This window comes from Arachis hypogaea, chromosome 7 (genome assembly GCF_003086295.3).
Source record: "Arachis hypogaea cultivar Tifrunner chromosome 7, arahy.Tifrunner.gnm2.J5K5, whole genome shotgun sequence".
NCBI lineage: Eukaryota > Viridiplantae > Streptophyta > Magnoliopsida > Fabales > Fabaceae > Arachis > Arachis hypogaea.
In genome coordinates, this window is record NC_092042.1 from 32,166,882 (window position 1) to 32,183,241 (window position 16,360).

A 16,360-nucleotide genomic window follows, 5' to 3' on the forward strand; every position below is an offset into this window, starting at 1 on the left:
CGTTATTTCTTTTTCTCTCATTAATTTGATTTGACAAAAAAATAATTTCATTACATTTTATAGGTATATTTTATTTATTTTTTGACATATTTGTATTTAACTATCTGTCAATTGTCAATGATGGGATGAAAAAATTTTATAAATATTTTTTTAACATTTTTCTTTTTAAATTGCTTTTAATGGGATATTTTTTTATTTTTCTAAAATACTTGATTACTTAGAATATTATATTTAAAATTTGGGTATATAAATATTTTTAAATTAAACTAAAATAAATAAATTATATTACAAAAAAGTTTATTAATTTTGTCTTTTACAATATTATTTGTTTGGCATATTGGCTTAGTTATTTAATTGGTATATAATGCATGCAAAAAAATCACACATATTAAGTGTTTCTTAAAATATTAGTATACTAATTTTTAATAATTATTATTTAGAGTACTGGATTTGATATTTAATTATGTAAAGTATTATATTTATCATACAGAGGACACAAAAAATATACACATATCAATGATAAAGTGAACAAATTCCATATAACATTAAAATGGGATAACATAAGAATTTGTTAATTAATTTTAATTTTTTAAATAATTTGACAATTCAATAAATATCTGAATATATATTTTTTATTAGTTTAATCTTCATTATTATTTTCTTTTTTTATCTCATGGGGCATGTAAGGTTTAATTTATTATTTTTTATATGTCTTTTATTTTTTTTATTTTTTTTATTTATTTTTTATTTTTTAATGAAAAAATATTAAGAAAAATTGAATTTGGATAGTTTAACATTTATTAATGAATAACTACTAGAAAAAAATTAATGCATAAATAACAGAAATAAGTTGATAATATACATGCTAATTTAGAAAACCAAAAAAAAAGTAAAAAATAACAAAAATTAACTTTAATTTTGAAGATAAATAAAAAGATGTGATATTTTATGTATTAGATAATTTAAATGATATTTATTACATAGAAAGTTAAAAATATTTTACCTAAAAAAAAATTAATAACAAAATTAAGTTTGGAGAGAGAGATATGAAATTTTCTAACTAATTACAAAATTTTTCTATTTCTCTTTATATATCGTTTCACTTTAAGTAATTATTTTTTAGCGATAATATTCAAATGATAAATTAATCTCACCTTTATAATACAATGACATTATTTGAAAACATGCAAAATAAAATAATAAAGTACATTTTAATTAATGTGCATAATAAAATAAACATAAAACTTATATAGTAGTAGTCAAATACGATAACAATAATTACTTTTTCTCTAAGGTACTATATTAAACTGCGACTTCAATTTATAATTATCAATTAAAAAACTTACAATGATATATTTTTATTTTTTATTATTTAGTTAAAAATAATATATTTTCATATTATTTTTTAGAATCATCGACATCAAATTTTGCTAATATAGCAAAAATTTTGAAAGTTTTTTGTCTTAAATTTCTTCTTAATCGAACAAAATAAGACAACTAACACACACATAAAGAAAAAAATTATAATTTTTATACATTTTAATATTCAAAAGACAAAAAATAATTCTTTTAACAAAACTTCAACAATTAAAAAATGTTAACAGAATAGTTTGTTCTAAACCAAAGTGATAGAAAAATTAAAAATTGTGATAATGATACTTGGTGATAATTAATAACCATAGAATGAAGAGAAAATGGAAGAAAAAAAAGACAAAAAAAGAGAACCATATAATATACAGTGGCGTTGAGACAATCATAAAAATATAAATTAATAATTTTAAAAAAATAATAAAATTAAAGATAATTTTAAAAATTGAATAATAAATTAAAAAATATTTTTTATTAATTAGAATTATGCATAAAAATAAAGAATACTTTAATATAATATTTTATCTCTAATTCAAATTAAATACTATTAAAAATAAATAAATAAACTTAATAACATTTATAAATAATCCATTTGTAAATAATATTTTTTAATATTTATTTTGATTTTTTATACATAATAATAATATAATAAATCTTTTAATTTTTTATTTAATTTAAATTTATAAATTTTATATATTCTAAAAGTTAAATAATTTTAAAAAATTTTTTGTTTTTAAATTTTTATTTTTAATATTAAATAATTTTATTAATTTAAAATTTTAAAAATAAAAATAAAAATTAATTTCTTAAAATAATAGAAAAGCGGCTGAACAGCCGCTAGTTCCATATAAAGTAATTTTAAAAAGAAAAAAATAAATTTAATAAAATATTAGACTTTTTCAATTCATCATTGATAAATACAGACATATTTAAAAAAAAGAATACATATAATAGGAAAAAATTAGTTCTTCCTCTTTTGTTCCTGAAATATTGGGAACAAATGAAATAAAAAAATAAAAGAACCATGAAAATATTAATTGGGTAAGTAAATTAACAGATTAAAAAAAAAGTAAAAGAACCATAAAAATATTAATTGGGTAAATAAATTAAAGAGAAAAAAATATAGGTAAATTATAAGTGAACATAGTAACTGAATAAAAAAAAAAAAAAAAAAAAAAAAAAAAAAAAAAAAAAAAAAAAAAAAAAAAAAAATAATGATAAAAAAACTAATAAATAATTAGATGAGGCTAAACTCTGGACAGACCATCGGAGCATAGTACTCACAGATATATTAAAACAACACTATACAACAAAGACCAATATAAAATTAAACAAAACATAATTTAAATGAATACTCCAATATAATAAGATCTATACAAAAAATATTTTCACCATCGGTTAAACACTTGTTGCTTCTAATTATTTTTTTTCATTTCATATATGGCCACGAAAATAAATCTTTTAAATCGTCTTACCAAGTTTAAGATGTCACAAAAATTATTTAAATAATTGTGCATACAGAGAAGAGTTCATAAGATAAAGAGAATCAGAACAAAATAAAAAAAGAGAGATTATGGAGTAAAGAATTGAATAGAAGTTACGCGTGAGTTTTTGTAACTGTTAGTGAAATAAGTAACTGTAAAATATTTTTGAATTGTTAGTAGGGTTAAAATAGGAAATAGAAAATTGGACATCAAACCTCCATGTTTTGGCATTATATATTGTTATAGATAAGTAACTGTAAAATATTTTTGAATTGTTAGTAGGGTTAAAATAGAAATAGAAAATTGGTCACCAACCTCATATTTTGGCATTATATATTATTATAAATGTTACATTTTTTTCATGTTAATCAAATAACCAGTGCCATATGCCAAATAAATGATATTATAGAAGTCAAAATAAATTATATTTTTGTAATATAATTATTTATTTAGTTTAATTTAAAAATAAATATTCATGTTCTCAAATTTTAAATATAATACCCTATATAATTAATAATTTAAAATTATAAAAATAATATTATCCCATATGATGTAATTTAAAAATAAAAAAATGAATTTAACAAAATATTAGACTTTTCAATTCATCATTGATAGGTACAGACATATTTAAAAAAATACATATAATATGAAAAAATTAGTTCTTCTTAGAAAAAAGATAGAACACTATTTTTGTATGTGAAATATTGGGAAAAATTAAAAAAAAAGTAAATGAACCATAAAATATTAATTGGATAAGTAAATTAAAGTGAAAAAAATATAGGTAGAAGTTATACGTGAACGTAGTAACTGTAATAAAACTAAATAAAATTTGTAACGATGGATGTGATGAAATCGATAGCGTTGAAGATAAAAAAATAATGGCAACAAGAGAAATATAACAAAGTGTTCTAGGAGATAAAAAAACATGAAATTATAAAAAAATAAAAAAGATATATTTTTTATGATTACAAAAGAAATTCTAATAGAATAATTAAAATGAGGCTAAACTACTGGACAGACCGTTAAAGTATAGTACTCACAGATATATTTAAAACAACACTATACAAACAAAGACCAATATAAAATTAAACAAAATATAATTTAAATGAATACCTCCAAATATAATAAGATCTATACAAAAACTATTTATCACCACTAGTTAAACACTTTTTGACTTCCAATTATTTTTTTTTCATTTCATATATGGCCACGGAAATAAATCTTTTGACATCGTCTTTACCTTGTTTAAGATGTCACAAAAATTTATTTAAATAATTGTGCGGTACAGAGAAGAGTTCATAAGATAAAGAAGAATCAGAACAAAATAAAAAAAAGAGAGATTGTGGGAGTAAAGAATTGAATAGAAGTTACGCGTGAGTTTTTGTCACTGTTAGTGAAATATGTTAGTGAAATAAGTAACTGTAAAATATTTTTGAATTATTAGTAGGGTTAAAATAGAAAATAGAAAATTAAACACCAATCATCCATGTTTTGGCATTATATATTGTTATAGATAAGTAATTGTAAAATATTTTTGAATTGTTAGTAGGGTTAAAATAGGAAATAGAAAATTGGACACCAAACCTCCATGTAGGGGTAGAAACAGGCTAGGTCATGCCGGACTTTACTTTTAACAGGCCAAGCCTGTAATAGAGTATGTTGGCCTTAGTCAGGCCTGTAGCTTGGTATAGGCTTTTTAATGAGTATTGAGCCTGACCTGAAGCCTGTCAATAGGCCTTTTTTTTAATAATAATTAAATTTAAGATATAATTTAATTTTTAAAATTATAAAATATAAAATAATAAATTTATGAATAATATTGATAAAAAATACACATATATAATTAAAGAGACAAATGGCTGAGTGGATAAAGGTATTGTTATAAGATAGAAGACCCAAATTCAAATCTTTTTAATAGCATTTTTACTAGTATAATAAAACTCTCAATATATATTTGCAGGCTCAGACCAGCCTGACAGGCCCAACAAGCTATTTCAAAAACCTAAGCCTAGCCTTTTAAAGAATATAGGCTTTTTTAATAGCCTGAGTCTGGACCTATTTTCTATCAGGTCAGGCTAGACCAGGCCAAACACAGGCCAGGCTGCAGGCCTCTGGCAGGCCGCCTGGCCTATTTTCACCCCTACCTCCATGTATTGGCATTATATATTGTTATAGATGTTACATTTTTTATATGTTAATCAAATAACAGGTGCCATATCCTAAACAAATGATATTATAGAAGTCAAAATAAATTATATTTTTATAATATAATTCATTTATTTTAGTTTAATTTAAAAATAAATTTTCATGTACTCAAATTTTAAATATAATATTCTATATAATTAATAATTTAAAATTTATAAAAATAATATTATCCCATATGAATTAATTTTAAAAAGAAAAAATGAATTTAACAATATATTAGACTTCTTCAATTCATCATTGATAGGTACAGACATATTTAGAAAAATACATATAATATAAAAAAATTAGTTCTTCCTTGGTAAAAGAAAAAGATAGAACACTATCTTTTGTATCAGAAATATTGGGAACAAATTAAAAAAGGTAAAAGAACCATGAAAATATTAATTGGGTAAGTAAATTAAAGAGAAAAAAATATAGGTAGAAGTTATACGTGAATGTAGTAACTACAATAAAACTAAATAAAATTTGTAACGATGGATGTGATGAAATCGATAGCGTTGAAGGTAAAAAAATAATGGCAACAAGAGAAATATAACAAAGTGTATTAGGAGGTAAAAAAAGAACAAGTAAAATAGATGAAATTATAAAAAAAATAAAAAATATATATTTTTATGATTACAAAAGAAATTCTAATAGAATAATTAGAACGAGGCTAAACTACTGGACAGACCATCTGAGTATAGTACTCACAAATATATTTAAAACAACACTATACAAACAAAGATCAATATAAAATTAAACAAAACATAATTTAAATGAATACCTCCGAATATAATAAGATCTATACGAAAAATTATTTATCACCACTGGTTAAACACTTGTTGGCTTCTAATTTTTTTTTTTCATTTCATATATGGCCATAAAAATAAATCCTTTGACATTGTCTTTACCTAGTTTAAGATGTCACAAAAACTTATTTAGATAATTGTGCAGTACAGTGAAGAGTTCATAAGATAAAGGAGAATCAGAACAAAAAAAAAGAGACTATGGGAGTAAAGAATTGAATAGAAGCTATGCGTGAGTTTTTGTAACTGTTAGTGAAATATGTTAGTGAAATAAGTAACTGTAAAATATTTTTGAATTGTTAGTAGGGTTAAAATAGGAAATAAAAAATTGGACACCAAACCTTCATGTTTTGGCATAATATATTGTTATAGACGTTACATTTTTTATTTGTTAATCAAATAATCAGTGCCATATGCTAAACAAATGATATTATAGAAGTCAAAATAAATGATATTTTTGTAATATAATTCATTTGTTTTTGTTTAATATAAAAATAAATATTTATGTACTCAAATTTTAAATATAATACTCTGTATAATTAATACTTTAAAAATTATAAAAATAATATTATCCCATATGAAGTAATTTTAAAAAGAAAAAAATGAATTTATCAAAATATTAGACTTTTTCAATACATCATTGATAGGTACAGACATATTTAAAAAAATATATATATATATAATATGAAAAAAATTAGTTTTTCCTTGGTAAAAGAAAAAGATAGAACACTATCTTTTGTACTGAAATATTGGGAACAAATTAAAAAAAATAAAAGAACCATGAAATTATTAATTGGGTAAGTAAATTTAAGAGAAAACAAATATAGGTAGAAGTTATACGTAAACGTAGTAACTTCAATAAAATTAAATAAAATTTGTATGATGGATGTGATGAAATCGATAGCGTTGAAGGTAAAAAAATAATGGCAGCAAGAGAAATATAACAAAGTGTATTAGGAGGTAAAAAAAAAACAGTAAAATAGATGAAATTATAAAAAAAATAAAAAAGATATATTTTTTATGATTACAAAAGAAATTCTAATAGAATAATTAGAATGAGACTAAACTACTGGACAGACCATCAGAGTACAAACAAAGACCAATATAAGATTAAACAAAACATAATTTAAATAAGTACCTCCGAATATAATAAGATGTATACAAAAAATTATTTATCACCACTAGTTAAACACTTGTTGGCTTCTAATTATTTTTTTTCTATTTCATATATGGCCACGAAAATAAATCTTTTGACATCGTCTTTACCTAGTTTAAGATGCCACAAAAACTTATTTAAATAATTGTGCGATACAGAGAAGAGTTCATAAGATAAAGGAGAATCCGAACAAAAAAAAAAAGAGAGACTATGTGAGTAAAGAATTGAATAGAAACTACGCGTGAGTTTTTGTATCTGTTAGTGAAATATGTTAGTGAAATAAGTAATTGTAAAATATTTTTGAATTGTTAGTAGGGTTAAAATAAGAAATAGAAAATTGGACACCAAACTTCCATGTTTTGGCCTTATATAGTTATAGATATTAATTTTATTTATTTTTTCAATCTTATTTAATTTAAAATAAATTTAAAAATTTATATTCAAAACACTCTTTATCTTTATGCATAATTCTAATAGTTAAAAAAATTGTTTCTTTAATTTTATATTAAACATCTTTAATTATTTTTAATTGTATTATTATTTTAAAATTATTAATTTTTATTTTGATTATTTTCATTTTTTCTTATCATTCTTTTTACATGTATTAGCGGCTCAACAGGCACTATCAGCCATTTTTCTATTATTATGAAGAAATTAATTTTTATAATTTTATTTTTAAAATTATAAATTTAAGAAAATAATCTAATCATTAAGAATAAAAAATTTAAAAAACAAAAATAAAAATTTTATAAATTATTTAACTTTTAGAATGTATAAACATTATAAATTTAAAGTAAATAAGATATTAAATAAACTTATTATGTTGTTATTATGTGTAACAACATACAAATAAAGATTTAAAAATATTATTTACGATTAACTATTTAGAAATGTTATTAAGTTTATTTTTTTATTTTTAATAATATTTAATTTAAAGCAAAGATAAAAAATTATATTCAAAACACTTTTTATTGTTCTCTATGCATATACATGTCATTGTCTCATCGTCACTATTATATCAAACACTATTCTTTCCTTCCACATTCTCTTCATCCGATCGTTATTAATTATTACTAAGTATCATCATCAAAACTTTTATTCTTGTTTATCATTTTGATTTATAACTATTTATTGTGTTAACTTTTATGAGTTGTTGAAGTTTTACTAAAAGAATTAAGACATAAAGCATTTAAAATTTTTCAAATTTATCAAAATTTGATGTCAATAATCCTAAAACACAATATCAAAATATATTATTTTCAACCAAAATAATAAAAAATCGTGCATAATTGTAAATTTTTTAACTAATAATTATAAATTTAATTTGCAGTTTAATAATAGTATCTTAGAACAGAAGACAACCATTATATCCACATTTGATTGCTACTTTATAAGTTTCATATTTATTTTATTGCGCACATCAATTAAACTATACTTTATTATTTCATTTTACATGTTTTAAAATAACGCCGTCGTATTATAAGGATGAGATTAATTTTCATAATCTAATACGAATCTTCTTATTATTTTGTTCGCCATTTGAATACTATCCATAAAAAGTAGTTAGTTAAAGTGAAACACTATATAAAAAGAGACAGAAAGCTTTTAGATTTATCTGGTTTGCTTCTTAAACCTCACTTAATATACTCAAATTTAATAGTTTTGATGGTAATAATTCTTTGTAATTAGTTAAAAAGTTTCAACTTTCTCTTTCTCTTTTTAACTCGGTCTCCTTACGATTTTGAACAAATTTAATTTTGTTATTAAAAAATTAATTTTTAAGTTTAGAATATTTTTAACTTCCTATATATAATAAGTATCTTTTAAATTATCTAATACATAAAAGGTTACAACTTTTCATGTATCTTAAAAGTTAAAAATTAAAGTTAAATTATATTAGTTTTTTTATTAAGTACAAAAATAAACATTAAGTGTAAATGATATTAGTTCTTTCATTAAGGTAGAGAAACTCCATGAAAGAGTAATATTAAGTTTCATGTTTTTATATATGAGAACATGTACCATTTATTATATTATATATAATCTTCGTACCATATAACAAAAGGTGAAAATCTATAAAGCCAATATAAAGAGTTGATCACGACTTTAGTTTCTAATTTTTTTGGACTCTATTTACCCTCTAACAAACCATTTCATAAAGCAAATTATAAAGATAAAATAATCATAAAATTTATTTTGAAAAATTTAACTACTTCACACTAAAATAAAAACAGTTTTATTACTCCTATAACCATGATAACATATCTCCCAATAAAAAAAATACATAGTGTCTGTAATTTTACCATCTTCATGTTTTGTTTAATTCTATGTTAGTTTTAGTTTATATCCTCTATTTTATCAATGTCTTTATATTATTCACCATCTTTATGTTTTGTTTAATTTTATGTTAGTTTTAGTTTATATCCTTTTGTTTAAACCGTCTTTTTTTGGAAAATCTACCAATTTTGTTCTTCATGCACATTTTTATGTGTTTCTCTTATTATCGCCCTTCTCCTTTATTCAACACACTCAATTGCATTGCCTCCATCGTCTTTCATTGCCTTCATCAACTGAAAATTTTATTCGATTATTTCATGCATAACTTTCACTTACATTTTTTCTTCTCTTTAGTTTACTTATTTAATTTATATTTTCAATCATTCTTCTATCCTTTTAATTCATTCCTAACTTTTCACGTAAAAAATAGTTCTATCTTTTTCTTTTATCAATTTAATGTAAATTTTTTTATTTTGTCAATTTGATGTAGAAATAAAAAACTTAGATCTGATATATGTTCTTATATTTTCATATTATTTTTTAAAATTTTTTTTATCTAATTAAACTATCTTTTATTTAACATGTCAAGAATTAAACTTAACTTCTTTTGTAATGAGTAATTTTTAAATAATCTAATTTATAAAAAAAATTACATCTTTTTATTTATTCTAAAATTAAAAAATTAAAATTAATATTGGTACTTTTAAACTAACAGAATTAAAATAAAATATAAAAATAATATTTTTGAATAAAAATAAAAACACAAAATTTTAAATTTCAAAATATAAAATAATTATAAGATAAAAAATTTAGTTAAACATAATTTTTGTAAAATACTTTATGAATTGGCATAACTATAAAATAAATTTTGAAATGATGATGTGAGTACTACTACTGTCCATCACAACAAAAATAAAAGATGGCATAAAATACACAAATTTTTTCTTTAAAAAAAATTCAATAAATATATACCCAATGTTCTTCATTAAGAATAGTTATTTAAGTTTAAATTTATTCTCTCAAATTGTTGATACCATTCAAACTGAATATACTTTAAAGTTTATGATGATTTGAATAATAGGCATAGACTTTCTCTTCCAATATTGAGAAGGTTTTGTATCCATGGTTAGAAAAATAAAATAAAATTTATATAACTCAAGAGATAGAAAAAGACAAAAAAATTATATAATTATTGACATAATTAATATCTATGTATTAATTACATTAAGAGATCTGACTTTGATAATTATACTTTGTAAATATGAGGCTAATAGAATTACTTGAAAGATAAAAAAGAGTACTATATTTAGTAGAACGAAGAAGAGGACACCATGAGTGGGAGTTGTGAGTAAAATAAAAAAGTAACTGCAATATGAATGAAGGAAAGTTAATAATAATTGCATTTTACTCCAGTTTTTAAAATGTCAGTTACGTCAATCACTATTTATCAATAAGGTTAAGATTGTTATATGAAAATTGGACACCATTCTTTCTGTATTCTCTTTATATATTATTTTAGATTATGAATGTATTGTGTATTTTAAAATTTTTTATTTTTAAATATTTATTTTAATTATTTATTATGAAATTCATATTTTTATTTGTTATTAGGTATTTTATATATAGTAGTGTGCAATAACATGTCTTTAAATTTATTCATTATGAAAATTTATTTGAATAAATATTATATATTACATTATGAAGATAAAATATTTAAAAAATTATTGTTACTATTTTATCCATTAAATTTATTTTGTGAAATGAATTGTTTAAAGGCTGATGATTTCTTCAAAAGTTGAACATCAAAATATAGTATTGTCTTTATATATTGTTTGAAGCTGGTTTATATTAGAAACTTGATGGTTTATCAGTGGCTAAGAGAAGGGAGTTGAATCTTAGCCCCTTTTTTTTATTAGTAGCCTTTGCTAACCTTCAGAACACCTGAGGAGATATTTCTTGTTTTTGTCTCGTGCCTAGCCACGAGATTTTTCCATTTTGTCTCGTGACCAGCCAGGAGATATTTTTTAGTTTTGTCTCCTGTGCAGCAAAATCAGAAATGGAGTAGAAAAGAGAGAAAATTACACTAAGATATATTCTAGTTCAGCTGCAAAGTGCAATCAGCCTACATCCAGTCTCCATCACAACAATGATGGAATTTCACTATAATCATCCTAGATTACAAACACCAATTCTCCCTAAGAACTACCCTTCCTATCTGGGACAAGTCCAGAATCTAAACCCCAATCCTGAACTTGACTTGGTCACTGTCAAGCTTTCAACTACTAAGTGCTAACCCAACTTGCAAAGGGATTCTCACAGAATCATGAAACATAACACAGATGTACAAATGACCTCTAAGGACATCTATGGCTTTTTCTTTTAATTTTGCACTCTCTGCATTTTTCCGCTCTATGATTTTTTCTTACAAACCTAACTATTTTCCTTTTTCCATGAGAATCAAGACAGACAAAATTAAACAGAAAATTACAAAATGAAGAACATTGAAGGAGAAGAACTTCTGTTAGCTTAGGTAGCTATGTGAACATTGTGCCTTGCATTCTCACTCCTTGCTTCAAGCCCTGGCTATTCTCCCTTATTTATAGAAGGGGAAGCTTCCACGATTGAAACCAAAAACCAAACTAAACTTCTTCTTCTTCAAGAAAACTGGTTCGGCCAGAGAGAGAGAGGAGAGGAAACTGAATGCTTTAACCAACATGCAATTACCTCTGTGTCTTCCTTTTACATCAAGCTTCATCAATCCGAGCCATCCCTCCTTGCTTGCACTCCAAGAAGGACTCCTAGCCCTTGATGAGTTATTGATGATGACAGCTTCATCTGCTCCAACTTCTGCCTCCTCCATTACGTAGCCACTATAACTACCTCCTATGGTGGTTGAGCAAAATCAGAGACAAGCCATCCCTTAAGGATCTTCTTCCTCTGACCGAAATCTTCTCTTCCATTTTTGGTATAGAGAGCTTAAGGTTACTTCACCGAATCTTACCTTTCTTGGTGAAGATCTCAGCCACAACATACTTTTTGTTTTCTTTTTCTTGCCATCATTACAATGGTCTTGTAACTTGCTTCTCTTTCTTTTCAGTGGTTCGGCTTAGCTTCCATTCTTTCTCTGTGAGGTGACCGAAAATGGAGAAGAGAGATGAGAGTGAAGAAAGAGAAACTTGAATAATTAATGAATATGATAAAGTAAATTAAGTTTCCCACTTTTCTTGCTATAGATAGCGTGTAGCATTGATGATGTCCATCAAATCAAGTAGTAAACTTCTCTCATATTTCCAATGCAAGTTAATTTAAGTTAATTGAATTTGAAATCCATCACAACTTGAAAAGTAGGATCCATTGGAAGTAATGGAATTTTGCTTTCTTTGCTTAATGGTTTTGGACCAAGCTTTGGTCTATTTAGCAAAGATTTTGATTGGGCTTGTAGCATGATGAGCAGATAATGTATACGCTTTTTGGCATTGTTTTTAGGTAGTTTTTAGTAAGTTCAAGCTACTTTTAGGGATGTTTTCATTAGTTTTTATGTTAAATTCACATTTCTGGACTTTACTATGAGTTTGTGTGTTTTTCTGTAATTTCAGGTAATTTCTGGCTGAAATTGAGGGACTTGAGCAAAACTCTGAAAAAGGCTGATAAAAGGACTGCTGATGCTGTTGGAATCTGACCTCTCTGCACTCAAAATGGATTTTCTGGAGCTACAGAAATTCAAATGGCGTGCTCTTAACGGCGTTGGAAAGTAGACATCCAGAGCTTTCCATCAATATATAATAGTCCATACATTGTTTGGAAATTGACGATGTAACTTGGCGTTGAACGCCAAGTACATGCTGCTGTCTGGAGTTAAACGCCAGAAACACGTCATGATCCGGAGTTGAACGCCCAAAACACGTTATAACTTGGAGTTCAACTCCAAGAAAAGCCTCAGCTCGTGGATAGATCAAGCTCAGCCCAAGCATACACCAAGTGGGCCCCGGAAGTGGATTTATGCATCAAAAACTTACTCATGTAAACCCTAGTAGCTAGTCTAGTATAAATAGGATAATTTACTATTAGACATCTTTGGTCTTAGTTTTGTTTTATTCTTCATCTTAGGAGACTATTGATCACGTTTTAGTGGGCTGGCCATTCGGCCATGCCTGAACCTTTCACTTATGTATTTTCAACGGTGGAGTTTCTGCACACCATAGATTAAGAGTGTGGAGCTCTGCTGTACCTCAAGTTTCAATACAATTACTATTACTTTTTATTCAATTCTCTTTTATTCTTATTCCAAGATATACGTTGCACAACACTTTGATGAATGTGATGATCCGTGACACTCATCATCATTCTCACCTATGAACGCGCGTGACTGACAACCACTTCCGTTCTACTCTAGGCCGGGCGCATATCTCTTAGATTTCCCAACAGAATCTTCGTGGTATAAGCTAGATAGATGGCGGCATTCATGGGGATCCGGAAAGTCTAACCTTGTCTGTGGTATTCCAAGTAGGATCCCGGGAATCCGAAAAGTCTAACCTTGTCTGTGGTATTCCGAGTAGGATTCTGGTATTGAATGACTGTGACGAGCTTCAAACTCCTGAAGGCTGGGCGTGATGACAAACGCAAAAGAATCAAGGGATTCTATTCCAACCTGATTGAGAACTGACAGATGATTAGCCGTGCTGTGACAGAGCATCTGGACCATTTTCACTGAGAGGATGGGATGTAGCCATTGTCAAGGGTGATGCCTCCAGACGATTAGCCGTGCAGTGACAGCGCATAGGACCATTTTTCCGAGAGGATTAAAAGTAGCCATTGATGATGGTGATGCCCTACATACAGCTTGCCATGGAAAGGAGTAAGAAGGATTGGATGAATGTAATAAGAAAGTAGAGATTCAAGAGGAGCACAGCATCTCCATGCGCCTATCTGAAATTTCCACTATTGATTTACATAAGTATTTTTACCCCTTTTTATTTTCCATTTATTATTAATTTTCGAAACCTATAACCATTTAATCTGCCTAACTGAGATTCACAAGGTGACCATTGCTTGCTTCATACCAATAATCTCTGTGGGATCGACCCTTACTCACGTAAGGTATTACTTGGATGACCCAGTACACTTGCTGGTTAAGTTGAACGGAGTTGTGAGCTTCTCTAACAGTGCCTAGAACTCTTTTATCACAATTTCGTCCACCAAGTTTTTGGCGCCATTGCCGGGGATTGTTTAAGTACGTACAACTGACGGTTCATCTTGTTGCTCAGATTAGGTAATTTTCTTTTCAAAAACTTTTTCAAAATTTTTTCTTTTCTTTTTTTCGTTTTTCCAAAAATATTTTCGAAAAAAATTTAATAAAAATCCAAAAAATCATAAAATCATAAAAACCAAAAAAAATATTTTGTGTTCTTGTTTGATTTTTGAGTCAATTTTTAAGTTTGGTGTCAATTGCATGTTTTAAATTTTTTTTTCTTTCTTGCATTTTTCGAAAATTTCATACATTCATAGTGTTCTTCATGATCTTCAAGTTGTTCTTGATAAGTCCTCTTGTTTGATCTTGATGATTTCTTGTTTTGTGTTGTTTGTTGTTTTTCATATGCATTTTTCATTTGTTAGAGTCCATGCATAAAAAAAAAAATTTAAGTTTGGTGTCTTGCATGTTTTCTTTGCATCAACAATTTTTCAAAATTATGTTCTTGATGTTCATCATGATCTTCAAAGTGTTCTTGGTATTCATCTTGACATTCATTGTGTTCTTGCATGCATCATGTGTTTTGATCCAAAATTTTCATATTTTAGGTCATTTTTGTGTTTTTCTCCCTCATCATTAAAAATTCAAAAATAAAAAAATATCTTTCCTTATTTTTCTCATAATTTTTCAAAAATTTGAGTTGACTTAGTCAAAAATTTCTTGTTAGTGAAGTAAGTAATGTTAAATTTAAAAATTAAATCTTTTTATCTTTTATCTTATCTTTTTCAAAAATTTTATATTTTTAAAAAATTTGATTTCAAAATATATTATCTAATTTCTTATCTTCTTATCTTTTCAAATTTGATTTTAATATCTTTTTCAACTAACTATTTGACTTTTTGTTTGTTTCTTATCTTTTTCAAAACCACCTAACTACTTTTCCCTCTACAATTTTCGAAAATACCTTTCTCTTTTTCAAAAATTCTTTTTAATTGTTTTAAATTTTAATTTTAATCTCATCTTATCTTTAATTTTCGAAAATTACTAACACCTTTTTAAAATTATTTTCGAAATTCTCCCTCTCTTTACTTCTTCTATTTAATTATTTATTTACTAACACTTCTCTTCACCTCTCTTCATCTAAAAATCTGAACCCAGTCTATCCCTTGTGTTTGGATTCCTCACTTTTCACTCTTCCCCCCTTTCTTCTTCTACTAACATAAAGGAATCTCTATACTGTGACATAGAGGATTCCTCTTCTTTTATTGTTTTCTTCATATGAGCAGGAACAAGGAAAAAGGCACTCTTGTTGAAATTGATCCAGAACCTGAAAGGACTCTGAAGAGAAAATTAAGAGAAGCTAAGTTACAACAATCTAAAGGTAACCTTTCAGAAACATTAGAACAAGAGAAGGAGATGGCAGCCAAAAATAATAATAATGCAAGGAGAATGCTTGGTGACTTCACAAAGCCAACGTCCAAGTTTGATGGAAGAAGCATCTCCATTCCTGCCATTGGAGCCAATAACTTTGAGCTGAAATTAGCTAGTTGCTTTAATGCAACAAAACTGCAAGTTTTATGGACTTCCATCTGAAGATCCTTATTAGTTTTTAACTGAATTCTTGCAGATCTGTGAGACTATAAAGACGAATGGAGTTGATCCTGAAGTCTACAGACTCATGCTTTTCCCTTTTGCTGTAAGAGACAGAGCTAGAATATGGTTGGATTCACAACCTAAGGATAGCCTGGACTCCTGGGATAAGCTGGTCACGGCTTTCTTGGATAAATTCTTTCCTCCTCAAAAGCTGAGCAAGCTTAGAGTGGATGTTCAGACCTTCAAACAAAAAGATGGTGAATCCCTCTATGAAGCTTGGGAAAGATACAAGCAGCTGACCAAA